The sequence below is a fragment of the Panthera uncia genome, chromosome F2 (genome assembly GCF_023721935.1).
Source record: "Panthera uncia isolate 11264 chromosome F2, Puncia_PCG_1.0, whole genome shotgun sequence".
NCBI classification, from domain to species: Eukaryota; Metazoa; Chordata; class Mammalia; order Carnivora; family Felidae; genus Panthera; species Panthera uncia.
The window spans coordinates 77,007,389-77,026,051 of record NC_064812.1 but is presented as its reverse complement, the minus strand read 5'-3'; the positions used below and the strand labels follow the sequence as shown (position 1 = coordinate 77,026,051).

The window sequence follows — 18,663 nt, the reverse complement described above, 5'->3', positions numbered from 1 at the left end:
ATATCTATATCTATATCTATATCTATATCTATATCTAATTTCGCCCAAATGCCTAAACTTTGAATTATTCCAAATAGTTTGGAATTGGGACAGAGTAAATATATGTGTATGTCAGTTAATCCAACACACACGTGTTGACTTCATTCTGCTAGAGCTAGGATACATGGGGAATCAAGGAGTAATTTCTGCATCAAGGTGTTTACCGTCTAATGTGATTAAAAAGGCCATTGTTAAGAAAAGCTGCATGTGTCTCTGCCAAGTCCAGTGCCTAGCGTCAAGTGCTTCCTGATCCAACTGCATGTGCAATTAGAGGTGTCCTCCTTTAAATTCTAAGCTGCCATGAGAAATGACAGGAAAAGGCACCTGCCCAGGAATGGCAAAATAAGCCCCCAGATCGGATACTTATTAGTCCGGTATATGTATTAGTCAGGACAGGATAGCTGCAGTAACAAACAATCCCCAAATCTCACTGGCTCACCGGGGAAAGATATATTTTTTGTTCATGTCAGAGTTCAGGGAGGGTCAGGCATATGTATGGTGAGGCTGTGTTCGTTTTGGCGTTGCCATCCTCTAGGACCTTGAAGTTCATCCTTGAATTCCCGAAAGCTGGCTTGGGAAGACAAGGGAAAAGAGAATGTAGGGGACTAAGCAGCAGTTTTATGGGGGAGTATGGAGAGCGTGAGTCCCTCTTTTGCCCACATTCTATCCAGAACTGAGTCACGGGGTCACATCTAAGTTCAAAGGAGATTAGGCAATATATTTTCTGTGTGCTCAGGAAGAAAAGGAAATGATTGGAAAGCATATTGACAGTTATTGCTAGAGGAATCCTGCATAATTGGCTGGATTAAGCATCGGCCACCTGTGAGAGCCTTTATGTTAGGTAGGTCCTAGAAGGGTTACAAAAGATTTTAAACCATTACTCCCAGCACCCAATGTACAAAGTAGTTAGAAGAATAGAAGATCCATACGAAGATCACTGTGCAACAAAGCGGTCTGAATTAATTGCTTGAAATGGGGAAGGAGATAGCATCAAAATGTACTTTAGGAATTGATGGGAGAGAAAAATCCTTTTTGGACACACGGGAGGCTGTCATCCCCAGCTGGATGTGTCTCAGGCGTCTCAAATTCCACATGACCGCAAATGACACACTAATGACTTTTCAAACTTGGTCTCTGTCTGCCACAGTCACCTTGGACAAGCTGTATCCAGTCTAAACACTCCATATGCCAAACGTTAAAAATAGGGACATTGTCCCCAAGGACTATGGTGGGAATTCATTCAACGCATATTGAACTCTTACCTTAGATTCTGTTCGAGGCACTGGGGATAGAATACTGAACAAAATAGATGAAAATTCCTACCTGCATGGGGTTTAGTGGAGCACGAGATAATTCGTGAACTGTAAAATTCAATGCACGTGCTCATTGGCAGGTTTTCAGCAATGCCTATGTGATCCTGGTGTGACCCTGCTATGGTGGCTGTCCTATCCGGGTTGCTGGGAGAATCATGAGCCATCTGTACATAGACAAATGCCACCACTCCGCATCAAGGGGCACATCGCCGTGCGGTGGCTGTGGTAAGAGCTGCCTGACAGCAGACTAACACCTGTGACTCAGATCATTAGCTCCTGCGACTTTTGATTTGAGCTGGGTATTTAAAGCCACTCTGGCTCGTCTTTAGCTATAGCTTTTAATACATACGCCATGTTCCCCCTACTTAGCAGACACAACCCTCCGATGGCGCTGGCTTCTGCTGCTTTGGAAGGTAATGGCCTCTCTCAGAGGCCTCTCCCATGCCGACCTCGATGCAAAGGGACCCTCCGAATTCAGTTACAGCCCCCTCCCCAAACCCAAAAATCCCATCTGGTTGTTTTGGGGATTGTAGTGAAAGACACACCGAAATGTCCATTTATTGGTGTCATCGTATCTTCGCACTTGGGGGTTAGGTTGTAACATCCACACATAAGGTCAGCCGGAATATCACGTGGACGAGGTTGCCCTTGGAGTGCCCCTTAGGAAGGGCCATGTTGGGGGACTGATGCGGTCTCTCGGGTTCTCTACCCTTCCTCCAGTTGAGCGTCTGGTGGAGTGGTCTCTTCTTTAAAGAGGATGATGGCAGGAATGAAGGGTCTTCAAATAGCAGAATCACAGTCAGGACGCTGATGCCGTGAGAGGCTCCGAGCAATGATGCTCCCACAGAGGACCCCAACTGCACGTTGACTTCTCCCCTCTCCCGCTCGAGGCTCTCCTGGACTGGGCTGGGATTCGTTGGGTGAAACCGGCAGCCTCTTCTCTACGCTGTTTAAATTTGCCCCTTCTCCGCGGGCCGTGTGGTTGAACTTGTGTGAGCTGAGTGTGCACACGGCACATCACTCACTGCTGTCCCCTCCTTTCCACGTGCTTGGAAGCTGCACAGTTTTCTTGCGCGGCTCCCGGGAAGCTTTTCGGAACCGAGTCTAGATTCAGCTGGTGGAGTAAAGGTGGAGATGCCCAGGTAGTACAAATGACTGACTTCATAAAGGGTGGGAGGCGATTTTCCTAAGAAAACAGTAGAAAATGGAACGTTTGTGGGGTTGGGGTGGTAGGCAGATGAGAGGTCTGGAGTGCGAGATTTTGGAAGAGCGCTTGGAAGGATGAGTGTTAGGTTACCCTGCTGTGTCTTGCAATGTGAACACCCCATTGATGTTTGTAGCAGATGGGACACTGGTTCCCCCAGAGTTCGGTCCCCTCCCTGCAGTGCCCTGCTGGGGGGAGCCCTGTCTTGTTGACACCCAGTGACTATTTGGGGCAATGAGCTATGAGCAGAAGGGCCATGGTTCACCTCTAAGGGAAGCTGTGGGAGGTACCATGTGCTTGGGCATAGTGTTTCCTGACCATGTGGGGCTGGCCACATGGGTTCAGGCTTTGGGGTGAAGGTGACTTCAGCCAAACAAAATCAACCTAGGATGGGCATGTAGCAAGGGCCAACACTGAACATTTGTTATACACACTGAGGTCCAGGGGCTATTTGTTACTGCTGTGTAAGTTGGCCTGAACAGGCTGATACAATGTCTCTTTAAGAGACTTCAGCCTACATTTAAATGTCTTCTCAGGTTTTTTTAGATGGCAGCCTACTGTTTCTTTTGAATGTAATGGGTTGTGAGTAGTCACAAGTTAGCTTGGTTTTGCCCAAGTTATTGTCAAATAAAAAATCAGAATTTCGGGGAGACTTTACTTGAACGCATTACGGCAAGGTGGGGAAAGGTAACTCTTGCCAGGGTGGGGCGCCCTCGGAACAGGAGGTCGACTAGAGTGTCAAGGGTTAGGCAAAAAGGGCTTTTCTTTTATAAGGAGAAGTAGACAAGTCTGGAAAGACCAGTCACAAGGAAGTGGGATCAAAGGGTGGCTTGATTGGACAGGAGATCAGAGGTCTTTGGACAACAGCCTTTTCTTACAAAGGTCTGTCTGCTGGCTCAGGCTGAGGATTAACCCCGGTTCAAGGATGTGGGGGAAAGAGAGGATCCTAACTATAGTCTTAATAACAAGCATTCTGTTCTGATTGACCAGGGAGGACAAATATACTACTAATCATTTGTGAGGCAAAAATGGGACTCTGGAAGGTCTGTCTGCGTCTGGTCTTGTCATAGGTAAACAAGAGAGGCATCCATGAATCTTATCTCAATCATCTGGGGAGGGTTCTTTAAGTGGCCATTTTCTCAACACAAAGTGAAGTGTGTTGTTTCTCCACTGTCTGATCTCCGGGATTACACACTCAAGAAAAGTTCCACATTGTTATTAAAATATGTCTGGGGCTGAAAAGAATTTTAGAGTCTAGTTTAACCCTGTCGTTCTTCTAGTGAAGAAATTGAGGCCCAGAAAGATTTTTCCACCAAATTCATATACTGGTCAAAGGCAAAGAGGACAAGAAACGACTTTCTGGCACTTGGTACTCTTCTTCTAAACCTTGTAACTATAAATATGGGAATACCGTGAGAGGCAAAGGAGATAATTTTGAAGATTCTTTGCTAAACCGGAAGCAAGACACCAAATAAGCTTCCAGCATTGAAAATGGACATTCATTCTTCATCTTGGCATCCCACCTCCCTTCTTCTCCTGTTCTTCCAGAAGGCTTGCTGTCCAACGTATTTTATTTACTCATTGTGTGGGTTGATTGTCCCCTGGGCCAAGATATGAACTCTATGAGAGACCGGAGTTTGGTTTCCCGTTTTGTTTCCGAGTGCATCTTTAGGGCCTAGAATCATTCTTGGGGGTTCCGTACTCAGTAATATTAAGTGAATGATCAGTGAAGCCAGGGAATCCTGAGATAAAGAAACCTCTCCTTCAACATCAGCTCTTTCGTAGGTGTATTCAGTCATCTGACAAATATTGATGGGAAGCCTTTTCAGAGTTGTAGGTGTTCTTTCGGGGTCTGGGAATCGAGGGGTCCCTCTGATGTTTTGGGGGGAAGCATGGCAGCGGCTAGTGACCGCTGAACAAGGAAAGTCTCATAAGTGACCCACACAACGCAGAGAATTACCCGAGGGGCATCCCACTTAGACTGGAGTTCAGGGTAGAACTCTCTGGGCTTAGTATTTAAGCTGATGTTAAAAGGACAAGAAGGCAGCCAGGTAAAAGCAGCAAGAAAAGCACTCCAGGGAGCCGCCCAGGAGAGTTAGGCTTTCCTGCTGTGTACATTTGCAGAGTGCTTTGTATTTTGAAGTGCTTTTCTATCATTATCACTGGGAGAGCCTCTGAGGGTTAGATTTTTGTTATCACAGTGTCTGGCTTATTAGAAAAGGCTTTCACATATGCCTATAATCTAGAATTCTATCCTTTCTGTTTATCCGAGTGGAGAACAGCTAACCTTTGGAATTTCTGTTTTAATTTGCATGAAAACTTAGGCTTGTGATGAATAACAACGAATGGCAGTGAATTGAGAAGGGCAGATCTGATATACATACATACATACATATATACATACATTTCCACCCCCTATCTCTTCAGTATATGCTTAGAAAACATTATATATGATCTGCAGTTACTGTGACGTTGGAAAGGGGTAGATTGGTAAGATCTCATCGATTCCAAATATATCTAGCTTAATAATGATCTTGCTTTAAGTTTTAATATTCATTCGGTCTGTAGAAAAAGAAAGGGAGAATCAAACTTGATTTTTATGAAGATCCCAGGAAGAGGTTGAATCCATTGACACATGACACAGTCACAAAAAAAGTATTCAAAAGAAACTTTGGGATAATAAGAATGCTCATTTCAAAAGTCTTAGGTTTTTTAAAAAAAAAAAATGTTTATTTATTTGTGTTGAGAGAGACAGAGAGAGAGAGGAGAGCGGGGAGGGCAGAGGTGGGACATGGGACAGAGAGAGACAAAATCCCAGGCAGGCTCCATGCTCGGTGGGGAGCCTGACCCGGCTCATCCCACGACCCTGGGATCATGACTTGAGCCCAAATCAAGAGTCAGATGGCCAACCGACTGAGCCACCCAGGTGCCCCGATATATTTTATTTTTTACATAAAGTTACAAGTTGTCATGACAAAAGACATTCCAGAAAGTTACAGACTTTATCTTGTGCTTTTAGTATGTGCAGTGCTGCATGGCTCCAATCTTACAGGAATTTAGGGAGGTTTTACTCTCATGTTTATGTTTGAAATGTTTCTTTTATGCTATTCGGTAATAAAGCAAGTGTCCAAGGTGTGCTTGGGGCAGAAATAGACCCATGCTTTGAAGTTTGGTCAAGTTGTTTTGACTTTGGCAGAATTTAAACTATAGCTTCCCTGGGAGCCCAGGAATAGGATCCATAATCCTTAAAGTTGGAAATTTCCTTTATCACCAGCTAGAAGACAGTAACACCTTTTATTTATTTAAAAAATTTTTTAAAATGTTTATTTATTTTTGACAGAGAGAGAGAGAGAGCATGAGTGGGAGAGGGGCAGAGAGAGAGGGAGACACAGAATCTGAAGCAGGCTCCAGGCTCTGAGCTGTCAGCACAGAGACCGATGCTGGGCTCGAACTCACAAACCAAGAGATCATGACCTGAGCCAAAGTGGGACGCTCAACCGACTGAGCCACCCAGGCACCCTGAGCAGCTGCTGACAGGTCCGTACAATGATTTCTAGGTTACATTTGCAGTGATGAATCTGAGGCCCTGTCGGAACAATGCGTTTATCCATTCATCAAGTATTTGCTGAGTGCCTACTATGTGCCTGGCAATACGCCAAGGGCGGGGGATACAGAACTGAAACTTACCGCCTCTGCCCTTTGTAAGCTCGCAGTCTTGGGCCAGCAAATAATACAAAATTGTTAAGTGAGGCGCGTCTGGGTGGCTCAGTAGGTTGGGTGTCTGACTTCCGCTCAGGTCACAATCTCACAGTTCGTGGGTTTGAGCCCCATGTCGGGCTCTGTGCTGACAGCTCAAAGCCTGGAGCCTGTTTCAGATTATTTGTCTCCCTCTCTCTCTCTTCCCCCCCCCCCCCCCCCGTCACAAATAAACATTAAGGGGTGCCCGGGTGGCTCAGTCGGTTGAGCGTCCGACTTCGGCTCAGGTCATGATCTCGCAGTTTGTGGGTTTGAGCCCCGCCTCGGGCTCTGTGCTGACGGCTCAGAGCCTGGAGCCTGCTTTGGACTCTGTCCCTACCCAACTTGTGCTCTGTCTCTCTCTGTCTCTCAAAAATAAATAAATGTCAAAAAAATTATTTTTACAAAACTTGTTAAGTGCTACGCTATCATCAAAAAATAACCTGGAGTTATATTTGTTTGCACACTTTACAAAGTGATACATAAATACATGGCCTATGAAAATGCCAAAACAGTTCAGTGAGGTAAACGTCACCCTCCACGCCTATTTGATGACAGACATTCTCCTACCGAGGGAGGGGCACCCACAGCCGCAGAGAACGGGGCTGTCAGCCTGGTCCTGGCCTTAACCCAGAAAGAAAATGAACTGAGCCCACGTAGAAAAGTTCTAACCATGCTAGTGGATGGAGGTAAGATTTGGAGGACTCCCAGAATTAATGAAAACATTTTTTAAATTACATAAGGCCTTTTATGGTTTTATTTATCAGGAAAGAAGCGTCTGTGGTTTCAGACGGTGCACAACCATTATTTCTCTCTCTCTCCATCGTCTCTTTCCCTGTACTTTTCCATTGTTCAGGCCTTCGTGGAGTTTGGATGACATTTATTGTATAATTTCAATTTCACTCTAAAATGTAATTTCTACATTTCACAGAGTCAAAAAAAAAACCAAAAAACCCAAGCCCTGGAAATTTTCTGTCTCCGTTTCCCGCTGCCTGCTCTCGGTGAGCCCTTGTGAGCGGTGAAAACCTTAAATAAACAAAGTCAATCTTCTGAGATGAGACCGTTTGCGTGTCTGTGATTTGCCCACGGACTCTGACAGGACACTGCTATTTTCATAATGACATTTTCTAGCTGAAATGAAACACATATTGAGTTGAGTTCCTCCCTTCCTTTCTTTCTTTCTTTCTTTCTTTCTTTCTTTTCCTCTTTTTTTCTTTCTTTCTTTTTCTCTTTCTTTCTTTCTCTCCTTTCTTCTTTCTCTTTCTTCTTTCTTTCTTTCTTTCTTTCTTTCTTAGATTAGAATGGAATGCATGCCCATTACGGCTTTAAACAAATGCGATAAATAAAAATCTAAACTTCCCAAACCGTTGTATTAGGATCAAACAGTTCTTTTATAAAGATTCATCCGAAAGTTTGCGTCTGTTACTCCTTATGGTCTGTGGCCTCTCTCTCCCTGAAGTGATCTTTCCAAACCCAGAGTCACCTCAGATGCTTCGGAGCCTCCCCTTTACTTGTTAACCAAACACCTCAACTTGATAGGAAAGCTCCTTCCAACAGAGCCCCACTCGACTCTTCTGTGGAATTCTGGTGGGGTTCCATGGGACGCCCCATGCTCTGCCTCATGGACCAGCCACACCGGGCTGATGATGGGTGTGCGCGTGTGCCCAGCATGTGGGTGTCACTCCCCATCATGGGCCACCCCTCCTCGCAGTCTCCAGCTTCCTGGGCGTCCCCCCCCAGGGGTGCTGCTTTTTCTTTGCTCCATGAGGGCTGAACCCAGGAGGCTGTGGGGACGTCAGCTCTCCTGGCTGGTGAGGTCCAGCACTGCTCACCTCCTCTGGGGTGGCTTAGGCTGGAGCTTTGATGCTCCATCTGTGGTCCCAGGGCCAGCAATGTCGACCTGACCTCACCGGTGGGGGGTCCCGTTAGTGGTGCAACATGCCGGGGGGCCCCCCCGCTGAGCTTAGCCATCTGTCAGTGTTGTCACCTCCAGGTGAATCGGATGCACACCTGAGTTCGAGAGCCCTGCGCTAGGGGAGCACAGGTTGGCTCTCTCAGGTCCCGCCCACCCTCATGAAGCAGAGTGTGCCTTTCAACAGGACCCCCAGGCGAGTCGTGTGCATACTGCATTTATTTTATTTTTATTTTATTATTATTATTTTTTAATGTTTATTCACTTTTGAGAGACAGAGAGCATGGGCGGGGCAGGGGCGGGGACACGCAGAATCCGAAGCAGACTCCAGGCTCTGAGCTGTCAGCACAGAGCCAGATGCGGGGCTGGAAGCCAGCAACTGTGAGATCATGACCTGAGCTGAAGTCCGACGCTCGACCGACTGAGCCACCCAGGCGCCCCGTGCACATTGCATTTAGAACCAGATTTCCGGTATCCCGTGGGCTCTTACCGAGTCCTTCTAGGTGTGTGGGGGGTGATGGTGAACAAGGGACAAAGCCTGGGCTTTGACTGAGCCTACACTCGAAAGCGGGGAGTAGGGACTGTCCCCCAACTGGCGTCAAAATGGAAAAAAGAAGAAAAGAAACGAACACAAAACCCAGATAAGATAGGTTTAGAGTAATTCCAGGGCTTGGCATAACATAATACGGTATGGAGGAGAGAGAGAGCAGGAGGGGGGCCACATGAGGACAGGATGGTCAGGCCTCTTTGAAGAGGGAGCACTTGAATGAAACCGGAGGATGAGAGGCAGCCCGTGCTGACCCGAGGGGGCACAGCCATCTCACAGGGAGGCGTTGCCCAAGGTTGCGGGGCCCGCTGTAGGGCTTCTGACTCAGTAAGTCTGGGGTAGGACCCTGGAACAGCACGCTGCATTGCCGACAAGCTCCCGGCACATGCTCTTGCTGCTGGTTGGGGACCTATTTTGAAAACCTTTGGCCTGGGAGCGCCTGGGTGGCTCGGCTGGTTCAGCCTCCAACTCTTGATTTCAGCTCAGGTCAGAATCTCATGGTTCTTGGGATTGAGCCCTGTGTCGTAGAGCTCTGCGCTGACGGCACTCAAACAGAGAGAAAGAAAACCTTTGGCTGACAGAGAACATTCCGGAAAGAGGGCACTGCATTTGTTCAGCCTGTGGACCTTGGGTTGTGAGACAGGCCTGGGGGATGTGATTCTCTGGGCAAAGGAAAGTTATAGGGGGGCTGGGGCAAGGGAGGAACATAGTCTGGCTTGCGTTTGTCGAAGATCCCTTCTGGTGTTCTTGGCAGAATGGATATGGCGGCAGTGGACGTGGCCTGGGCCAGGGTGACTGCAGGGGACACCGGAGGACGAGGGTTGATTCTGGCGCAACATGTGTGTGCAGCTGATGGACAGAGTGGGGCGGTGAGCAAGGGAGGGGCCCAGCGTGACACCCAGCCCCGTCGTTGCCATGGTGACGGTGACGCGGGTTATGCACCAGGAAGACTGGGGTGGGAACCGTTTGTGGGCGGGGAGGAGGACTGCGTGTTCTTTTTCACTGTGTCATCATGCTTTATCGTGAGGGCGAGAAGTCTCCGTGGGGATGTCAAGTTGGCAATGGGTATGTGAGTCTGAAACTCAAGGAAGTAGTCAGGGCGGAGGAAGTAATTTGGGGGGGTCACTGGCAGAAAGGTGCTAGCTGATTGAAATCGCCAAACTGGCTTGGGTATCCAAGGGGCTTTTAGTGCTCCGGGGTAGGTGAGTCACAATCCCCAAATTCCCGGTCCCTCCCAGTACTCCTGAGCTCTGCCTGGCCCTGGCTGCTTCCTCCTGAGGTGACCCTGGCCTCCTCCCCTACCCTGCTAGGAAAGAAGAAATCCCCAATCCCAGAAACCGGCACCCTTTTCTGTCTACCGCTGTACTGGCCTCCAACACCAGCAACCTCTCCCTGCATCCCTATCCCTTGGCTTAACCCCCATACTTGCCTGAACAGGGTTTTGGCTTGCTGAGTCTGAATGCTTTGCTCTTTGGCCTCTGAGCCCTAGCCTCCCCCTGTCCCGTGACCCCACTGAGCTGTGGGCCACAGGCAACCCTTCCCTTGAGCACCTCTGTGGTCGCCCCGGTTTCTGCTTATTCCCAGCACGCGGGGCTGTCTTATCGTCCACTTACTGCTTCGACGGTTTCCCAAAGCAGTTTAAATCATCAAGCTTTGTAAAAGATGGGCCGTTTTCAAACCTGAGTCTAGATCAGTTCTTCCGACTTCGTTTTCTTTTCCCTTTTCTTTTCTTTTCCAATTTTCATTTTTAAATCCAATTGGAGGTGTTGGCAGGTCTTTTGAGAACCATTCTGTGATTGTGCTTGTTTCTTGGGTCTGAATGTGACATCCCTCAAGATCCATTTAGCTATTAGAGCCAGGTTAAGATTGATGAGCCACCAGTCCCACTCGCTGACTTTCTCTGGCAAACCAGACTCTGAGAATTATGTGACTGTGCCCGCTGTGCTGGAATATTCATTTGGAAGATTTGTGCTCTTGTCTTCCCTCAGAAGCACCTCGGGTTTGATTTCACATTCTAGCTCGTCCTATTACTAAGCTCTGCTCAATTCATCATAATCTGCTATGGACAGTTCCAAATCTGAAGGCTGTCACCTGAGTGAGCCAGGCTTAACGGAATGCCCAGTTGGTCAATACGTTGGTTCTGCACAGTCTAGATGAAAGTAAACTTGAGGTCAGGTCTAACCGAACAAATTCAGCCCGTGATGAACGTTTTAAAGACCAAGCTGGTTTTGGTTGATTGTACATAATAAACCAGGTTATCTCAGTTCACAGGCTAATCCCAAAGAATGTCAGTGTCTTGACGACAGTAATATGTTTCTCAGGTGTTGAGAAACACGAAGCCATATTAAACTGCTAAATACTACCTTAGCAGACTGGAAAAGCAGGTACTGTTCTCAAGGCACCTCAGTAACTATGCTCGGGAAGTAAATGGCACGTTGAGGGACGTTTATTGTACGTTAATCAGAGGACAGAAGGTACAGAATTTGGGACGGTGGCACCTTGAATATTTTCAAAATATTATGGTAAAATTAGTAGCTGCCTTGCATAGGAAAAATCAAGTGTTGGGATTTTAATGGAAACCTAAGTTAAAGTTTACTGAGACACCGATATTACCTTTCCTGCTCAAGAGTCCTTTCTGAGCTAGCACCTTCCTTCTTTTTCAGAGCCCAGAAACAACGAATTCATTTCTACCCCCCTCACTTTAACTCCTATTCATAGAGTGACTGCTATGTGCAGCAGATACTATTATAGGTCTTGGGGGTACCAGTGTGAGTAACATAGTGCCCCCTCCCCGTCAACAAGAAATTAAGAATTTGATGGTGGAGACTGATATGTAGTTAATGCAGTAGGATTAGCATAGGGGCACCTTGCATGGACCCAGTAGGATTAGCATAGGGGCACCTTGCGTGGACCTGAAGCCCCGGGGGGCTCTGGGCCACTGATAATTCCTTGAAACTGAAACCTTAAAAGGGGCGGGGCCAAGGTGAGCCCAGAGACATAGGTAGACATGTGGAGACGACATGAGCAATTCCTTATTGGTTGGTTGCTTCCACGTCAAGCTTGGATGTGGACTTTACCTTCCGGGCAATGGCTAGCCACCGAAAGCTTTCAAGCAGAGGTGTAACAGTCCTCAAATTTGGCACTTGAAAGATCCTTCTGGAAGAAGTTGGGAAGATGGGTTGGGAGGAATGGAGGATGGGGAGCCCAGTAGGGAAGGGCCTGGCAGACCAGGCGAGAGACAGTGAGGCTCTGGGGGAAGGCAGTGTTGGGGAGGCAGTACGGAAGAGGGCTTGGGTCAAGAGTCACAAGCAGGGCAAGTGCGGTGGGCACCTGGTGGGGAGTGTGGATCTGCGTGAGGAATGCCCCGGGGACCTTGCCACTGGAAACATGAGGTGGGACTTGAGAAGGGGTGGGGGAGGGAGATATAGTCTGAGGGAGCCACTATGGGGATGGAGTGGGTGCTTAACCTATGGATGTGGGTAGGCTCTCCCTGGAAGAGAGTTGAGAGCAAGGAAGAGGAGAAGTAATTAACCTGGGGATAAGGAGGGACTGAGCAATGCTGAGAGCTGCGGAAACAGGAAGAGAAAAGAGATGTTGCCTGAAATGACACTAGGTAGTGAGCTTCCTGTACATTACCTTGTTTATTTCTTGCAATTTCCCTGTGAAATGGGAATGTCCCCAGTCAACGGAGGGGAAGAGGTGGACGGTCTCTGGGGTGACCGCCACGAACACCTTGCAAGTCGATTCCGCTCTTCATGGGAAGGGCGGGATCTGGTTCTTCTCCCTCCAGGGGGGCTCCTCCCAGGCACTTGACTATCAGCATGCAGCGGGCATGGCGTTGGGAGGCTCCGGAGATCAGGTCATAAGAGGCCATGCAGCATCTGCTTGAGTTTCCAGGAATGTTTCCTCTGAGAATGGAGCCCACAGCGTGTGGAGAAATCCCGTGGAGATCCACACAGAGATGCTCCCGTGACGGCCCAGTGAGCTCTCAGGCCAGAACCAACGTCACTGCCAGCCACGAGCGTCGCATCTGGGCCCGTGTGCTTTTGCTCCTGTGCTGAGCTGCCTCACCCATGCCGCGGGGCTGCAAATGCACTGCTTGCTGCAAGCAGGGTCGCCTCCCTACAAAAATTGTGACCACGCACGTAGCCTGTTTGTCATGCACAAATATTTTCCCCAATGTTCAGAAGAAAAATTATCCCACGGACAGACTCTAAAAGACTGAAAAAAACCCATTAGGATTTATTCCTCCCCCCACAGCAGGGGTGAGTTCGGAAACAAAAGAGCCCTTAAGATCCCTGTGACATTCCAGGGTGTTTCTGAGCAGTGGATTGGTCCCCTCAGGCCGCTGTAAAGACGCGGACAGATTGTGGGGCTTAGACAACAGACACTTATTATCTCACAGTCCTGGAGGCCAGGAGTCTGAGATCGAGGTTGGTTCTTTCTCGGGTTGTGAGGGAAAATCTGTGCTCTGCCTCTTGCCTAGTTTCTAGCGGTTTCTGGTCACCCTGGGTGTTCCTTATCTTGTAGATGTACCACCCTGATCTCTGCCTTCACCTTCACACGGTATTCTCCCTGTGTGTGTGTCTGTGTTCACGCGCTCCCTTTTTATGAGGACACCAGTGACTGGATTAGGCCCCATCTCGATGAACTTGTCTTAGCTAATTACACCTGCAACAGCCGTTATTTCCAAGTGAGGTCACGTTCCACGGGACTGGGGCTAGGATGTTGACACATGCATTTTGGGGAGACACAATGCAGCCCATGACAAACAGCAGGGACCAAGCGTGCCCTGCATGTCACCCGAGAGACAGGAGCTAAGTACTGTGCACAGAGAAGGGAGGGAGACGCTGCAGGGAAAGACGCCAGCAGGGGGAATTCATCTGGGGGAACAGACGACATTTCAAATGAGCAAATCACCTGTGCCAGAGCCAGGAGCAGCAGGGCCTGGGGGTGGAAAGCGGGACGTGCTGTGGGGCCCAAGGCTGGCGCTGGCATCCGGAGGGCTGGGTGGCCACGTCTTACCCAGAGGTGGGGGGTTTGGATGCGAATGTCAGCCAAAGAATCTCTAGCATTTGCATGCAGTTTTTTTTTTTTTCTTTCCTTTTTAAAGATCGCGTCTTTTTGGGTTGTCAAAAAGCTGTCACCTACGTACATCTGCACTCGATCCTTAAGAACACCTAGGCGTGGTTTCTCTTGCAGTTCGCGGGGCCGATTTTGACGCCTGCTGTGAGGTCGGAACCGGGCCTGAGGACCAGGCCTCTGAGTGGGGCCGGCTTAGAGGCGTCAGGGTGACCCTCCCACTAGACCAGCATTGCTCTGCGCACGTCATAGTCCTTCCTGCTTGTGGGCGCCTGCCGAACAGGGGCGTAGGTCACCACCCCGGCCCGCGGCTCACACAGGTAGGTGTGTGGCTATGCAGCGATGCCACCCTGATGGTCCCTCCCCTTGGGCGTCCTCCCCTATGTGCTCCGCGTCACGGCGCCCACCTGCTCTACACCCACGCTTCCGTCTCGTGATCCCCTGCCCGCGGCTCGCAACTCCAAGCGCGTTTCTGCAGCTCCTTGTGAATGCTGCGTCCCATTTACCCGGAAGAAGCCGAGCTCGTTCAGGTCACCGCTGTGATCTCCAGGCGCAGCCTGGGCCCCGACACACAGTGGGGCTACTTGCAGAACGGACGAACCCGGACTCCCCTCCGAGCGCTCTGCCGAACGGCTTCCCGGTGCTGCCGCGGGTGAAGGGACCACAGCCCGGGCTGCTGCGTGGCTGCGTAGACCCGATTCCACTCCCATCCCATCGTGGGCTGTGCCGGCTGCCTTCTTGCCTCTTCCCCTGCACGTTGCTGTTTATGTCAACAAGGAAGGATGTCAGAATGTTGCGTGCTGGCCATTTAGCCTGAACACAGGAGGAGAAGTGTTAGAGAAGTCACTAGCTGTTTCTCTCTAACGACAACCTGTGGTCCAGACGTGCCGAGGCCCTGTGACGTTGCCAACGGCAAAGCCGATCCAGGCCCAGGGTTTTCTGCTGCTGACTCCAGAGTCTTTCAGGTTTCCATGGAAACAGATGCCGGCTTGACAAAAAACATGGTGCGCTCATTTTTTTTTTTTTTTTTTTTATGGGAAGGGTCACTGAGCCCCGCCCTTGACGATTCCATTGGCAAAGACATAAGAGGTTGCTGGCGGTCAAGTGGGGGACCACCCTCAGTTCCTTTGGTGGCAGCCTCCTCGGCCGTTCCAACCTGCGACCGGAATTGCCTGTTGCCACCCTTGTTTCTAAAAGGTGATGACAAGCAAGTATGTGCCGTCTGTTCAGTGGACTCTTGGCAAAGTGCTTTCTCCTTGCTGGCTGTTGGCTCATTTTTTAAAATTTGAGTCTTTCCTGGTTGGTTTCCTTCCTTCCTTCCTTCCTTCCTTCCTTCCGTTTTCTTTCCTTCCCTTTCCTTTCCATAGGCCCCCCCCCCCCGCCACCCACACACCGACTCAAAGATTTGAAAGATCTCTAAATGTCTTCTGTCTTCCCTCTCCTACCCATCCTCCACCATTCAATGCTTCACCTCTTGAGCACCCCTGCCAGGTGTTCTATAGCCTCCGCGGGAGATTCTGCACCACAAATTAATCCAGGGTGAACTCGCCTGAAGATTTGAAATGCTTCTCTAATGTTCAGTGAATTTTTGTTCCCATAAAGAAGTTATCTAATTTCCTTTATGCATGAAACATATATAGCTTGCTACTTACTGGGTCCCATGTTGAATCTACTGTCTTCTTTCCCCAGTGGACTCAGACTCCCAGAGAGCCGGAGATAGGAGGTACTGTGTGGTTATTATTGCCACAGAACGGTGATGTGTCCTCAAAATGGCCAAGGACAGGTGGAAGATGTAGATGTTCTTTAACGGCGAAGGAAACTCAGGGAAATGACTGGATACAGCAGCAGGTAGCACAGAATGCTCCAGATGGAGGTACAGCTCCCGGTTCCCCGGAGCCCCCCCCGCCGGGTGACCAAGGAGCTGTTCAGGTACATGCAGTGCTCCGCCAGATTCTTCATCGCAGTGGAAGTCTCTGGGTGGTCTGCACCTACTGGCTCATCTTTCCTCTTGTTGTAGTGGAGTCTCTAATATGTGCTTGTTCACTCAGGGGACAAAGAACAAAACCAAGAGTCCGTTTCTGCAGCAACACTGTAGGTTATTTCATCCATCGGATTGTAGCATCCTAACTTAGCCTATGAAACCGGCTCAGAGAGACAGCTGGCTTGCCCAAGTTCACAGTCAAGAGTAGAGCAGTTTAGCACTTCCGACTCTCATCCAGGCCTTCCTGTGCTGTGATCTCAGGCTTCTCCCCTCTGTCTGGGCCGCTCCACTCCTACTCCATTGGTCAACACCACTCGGCAAGTGTGGCCCTCCGATCCCAGTGCAGAAGAGCTGGGCCAGCTCCCCGAATCCCGGGGTAGCTCTGTGCCCCGCGCAGCTGTTTTAATGAAAGCTGCCTTACAATTCTGCATCACACACAATTCATAGATCATTATCACTTTGGTGAAAGGACTAATACTGGCTTTTAATATTAAACTGAGCCCTTACCAAAGATACAGTCTGGAATTGGAAATCAAGTACAGTTTCCCGATTCTTCTTAAATTCTCACAATTTGTTATTCCTGCTAAAATGGACTTGCACTCAAGCGCCAGCACGATGTAATTGATGCAGTAAAATAGTATTACATACACGAGTTAAGGAAAAGAATATTAGGCGCTGCGCAAATTGGGTTATATTGAAAATTTTCTTGCTTCTTACAAACATATAGTCTAAAATAGCATACCTTTTACTATAAATAAGGCATCTACATCTGGATGATGAATTAAGAGCTACAGATCAGAGCAAAAGTAGAAAGTAGAAGATTCGGTATATGTCAGGGTTAAGTTCAAGTCTGTAGAGAAAGGAAGCGACTGCCGTTCCTGTGTTTTTCCAAGTCCTGAACTTAACTACCTATATGACATTGTCTCAGTCAATTCCTATTTTCTAGATTTTGGCATTCTCCTCTAAAGCAAACAGCTAAGTCCATGCTGAATTATACCAAACACCTCCCTAGCTCCAACACTGCTTGGTTAGGGGAGAATGCATACAAGTGGGGTGATAATTAGCTGGGGTTGGGGAACTAATACTCCAAAACTTGATAAGTACCTTATTGAACTAACTGGAGTCATGCTGTCGCTGGATCACTTCAGAAAGCAGGGTTGATATTTTCTTGTTGTTGGAATGGAAAATAACTTTCTATATCTGTTAAAGGGGAGGATGTCCTCATGTGCCTTTCACCCTTTCCAAACACCCACGAGCTGAGTTGTGAAGGCAGAGCTCTGCAAGGTCAGATTCACAAGGGTTAACAGATGTCAGTTTTCATATCGTGCTGTTTATGAGACATTTCATATCAGCAAGACTTTAAGTGATGTTAAAAAAAAAAACATTCTCCATGACATTATTTGGGGCTACAGAGCACTTTCTTATTTACCTCCTCAGACCAGGGAGAGGTTCCTATTTTGAATTATGTCCCCATCTTAAAAAGCAGCACTTTTACTCAAAGGACAAATTAGAAGAAGAGAAGGATGAGTTCCCCATATTGTCATTGTGTCAACTTGATTCAAACACAGCCAATAAGATCCAAAGAACTCTGGAATGAAGGGGGCTTCAGATATTGTTCACGATATATCCCAAACCAAATAATAATTAAAAACAACAGCCAAGTAAGATGCCACTACTTTGGGGATTCATATGTTTTTAAAACAATTAAATGGTAGCCCCTATCAGATCGTTGAATATTATTTCTAAGATAGCTTTCTTTAAAAAAAAAAGTTTATTTTTGAGAGAGAGAGTAAGCAGGGAGGGACAGAGAGAGAGGGAGAGAGAGAGAATCTCAAGCAGGCTCTGCACTGTCAGCACGGAGCCCGATGAGGGGCTCGAACTTACAAACTGTGAGATCGGGACTTGAGCCGAAACCAAGAGTCGGACACTTAACTGACTCAGCCACCCAGGTGCCCCTAAGGTAGCCTTTAAAAGATAGTAGCTCACTGAATAGAAGCAGATAACGTGATAGAGAGGACACAGGAAGATACATCATGGTTTCCTGAATTGGCAGGCAGGTATATTGATCTTGTTTCTAGCTTCTGTAAACTTGATGCTTTAATAGCCGCCCTACACACATACACCAGACATGCCTTGTTCAGGACAAACCAATAATATGCCTGAGTCATTTTGCCTCTGGTTTCCCTCTCTGCCCCTCCCCCGCCTTGGGGAGAGTTCTACACCAGGAGGCACATTTTTCAAATACAAACCTCACCAATCCAGAGTCTACATCCCCAACAACCTCTCTTATTGGGCTCTCACACTCCAGGCCACGATACACCTGCCCGAATCACCCCAGGGCTGGATATCAAACAATTAGGACAGCCCCTATACCCCAAAGCCTAATGAAATTATTCAAACTAGACAACCCTAAGCCTGCCTTGCCTGCTTCTTCCTGTGGCAACTTCAGTAAAGGCTCTGGTACAGGGTTTCTCCCTCTGCTTGAGGACCAACCCTGGGGGTTCCCTGCATGACTCCTGGCATGGTATGTGTTTCCTCTCTTGGAATCTGTGAATATAATTAGCTGTCTTTTCTATGGCAATTGCCTCCTGCTGTGTTGGCCTAACTACACCTAGATAATGGTAAAACCTATTAAAATGCAGGACAAGTGGTCTAAAAGAAGCTGAAGACCCAATGCTTATAAAGTGCAGAGTGATCTCGAACACCCTGGCACAGGTTTTTCTATCTATTAGCCCTGGGCTTTGTCCCTGCATGGTACTCTAGGGAGATGTGTAGTCGAATGTGGAGAAGAAATCTACTTGCAGGCACATGGATGTGTTGTGGGCATTGCTAGACTCTTTTTGCCTACCT

General features: G+C 48.3%; 1 long non-coding RNA gene across 1 annotated transcript; it reads right to left on the bottom strand.

The window, feature by feature from the left end:
- Positions 1-13,007: 13,007 nt before the first annotated feature.
- On the bottom strand, positions 13,008-14,318 carry LOC125924699 (uncharacterized). The gene is made up of 3 exons (XR_007458524.1): positions 14,240-14,318; positions 13,671-14,104; positions 13,008-13,098 (listed from the first exon to the last, which is right to left on the bottom strand). It is a non-coding gene; the product is annotated as an uncharacterized LOC125924699 (long non-coding RNA).
- Positions 14,319-18,663: the final 4,345 nt, after the last annotated feature.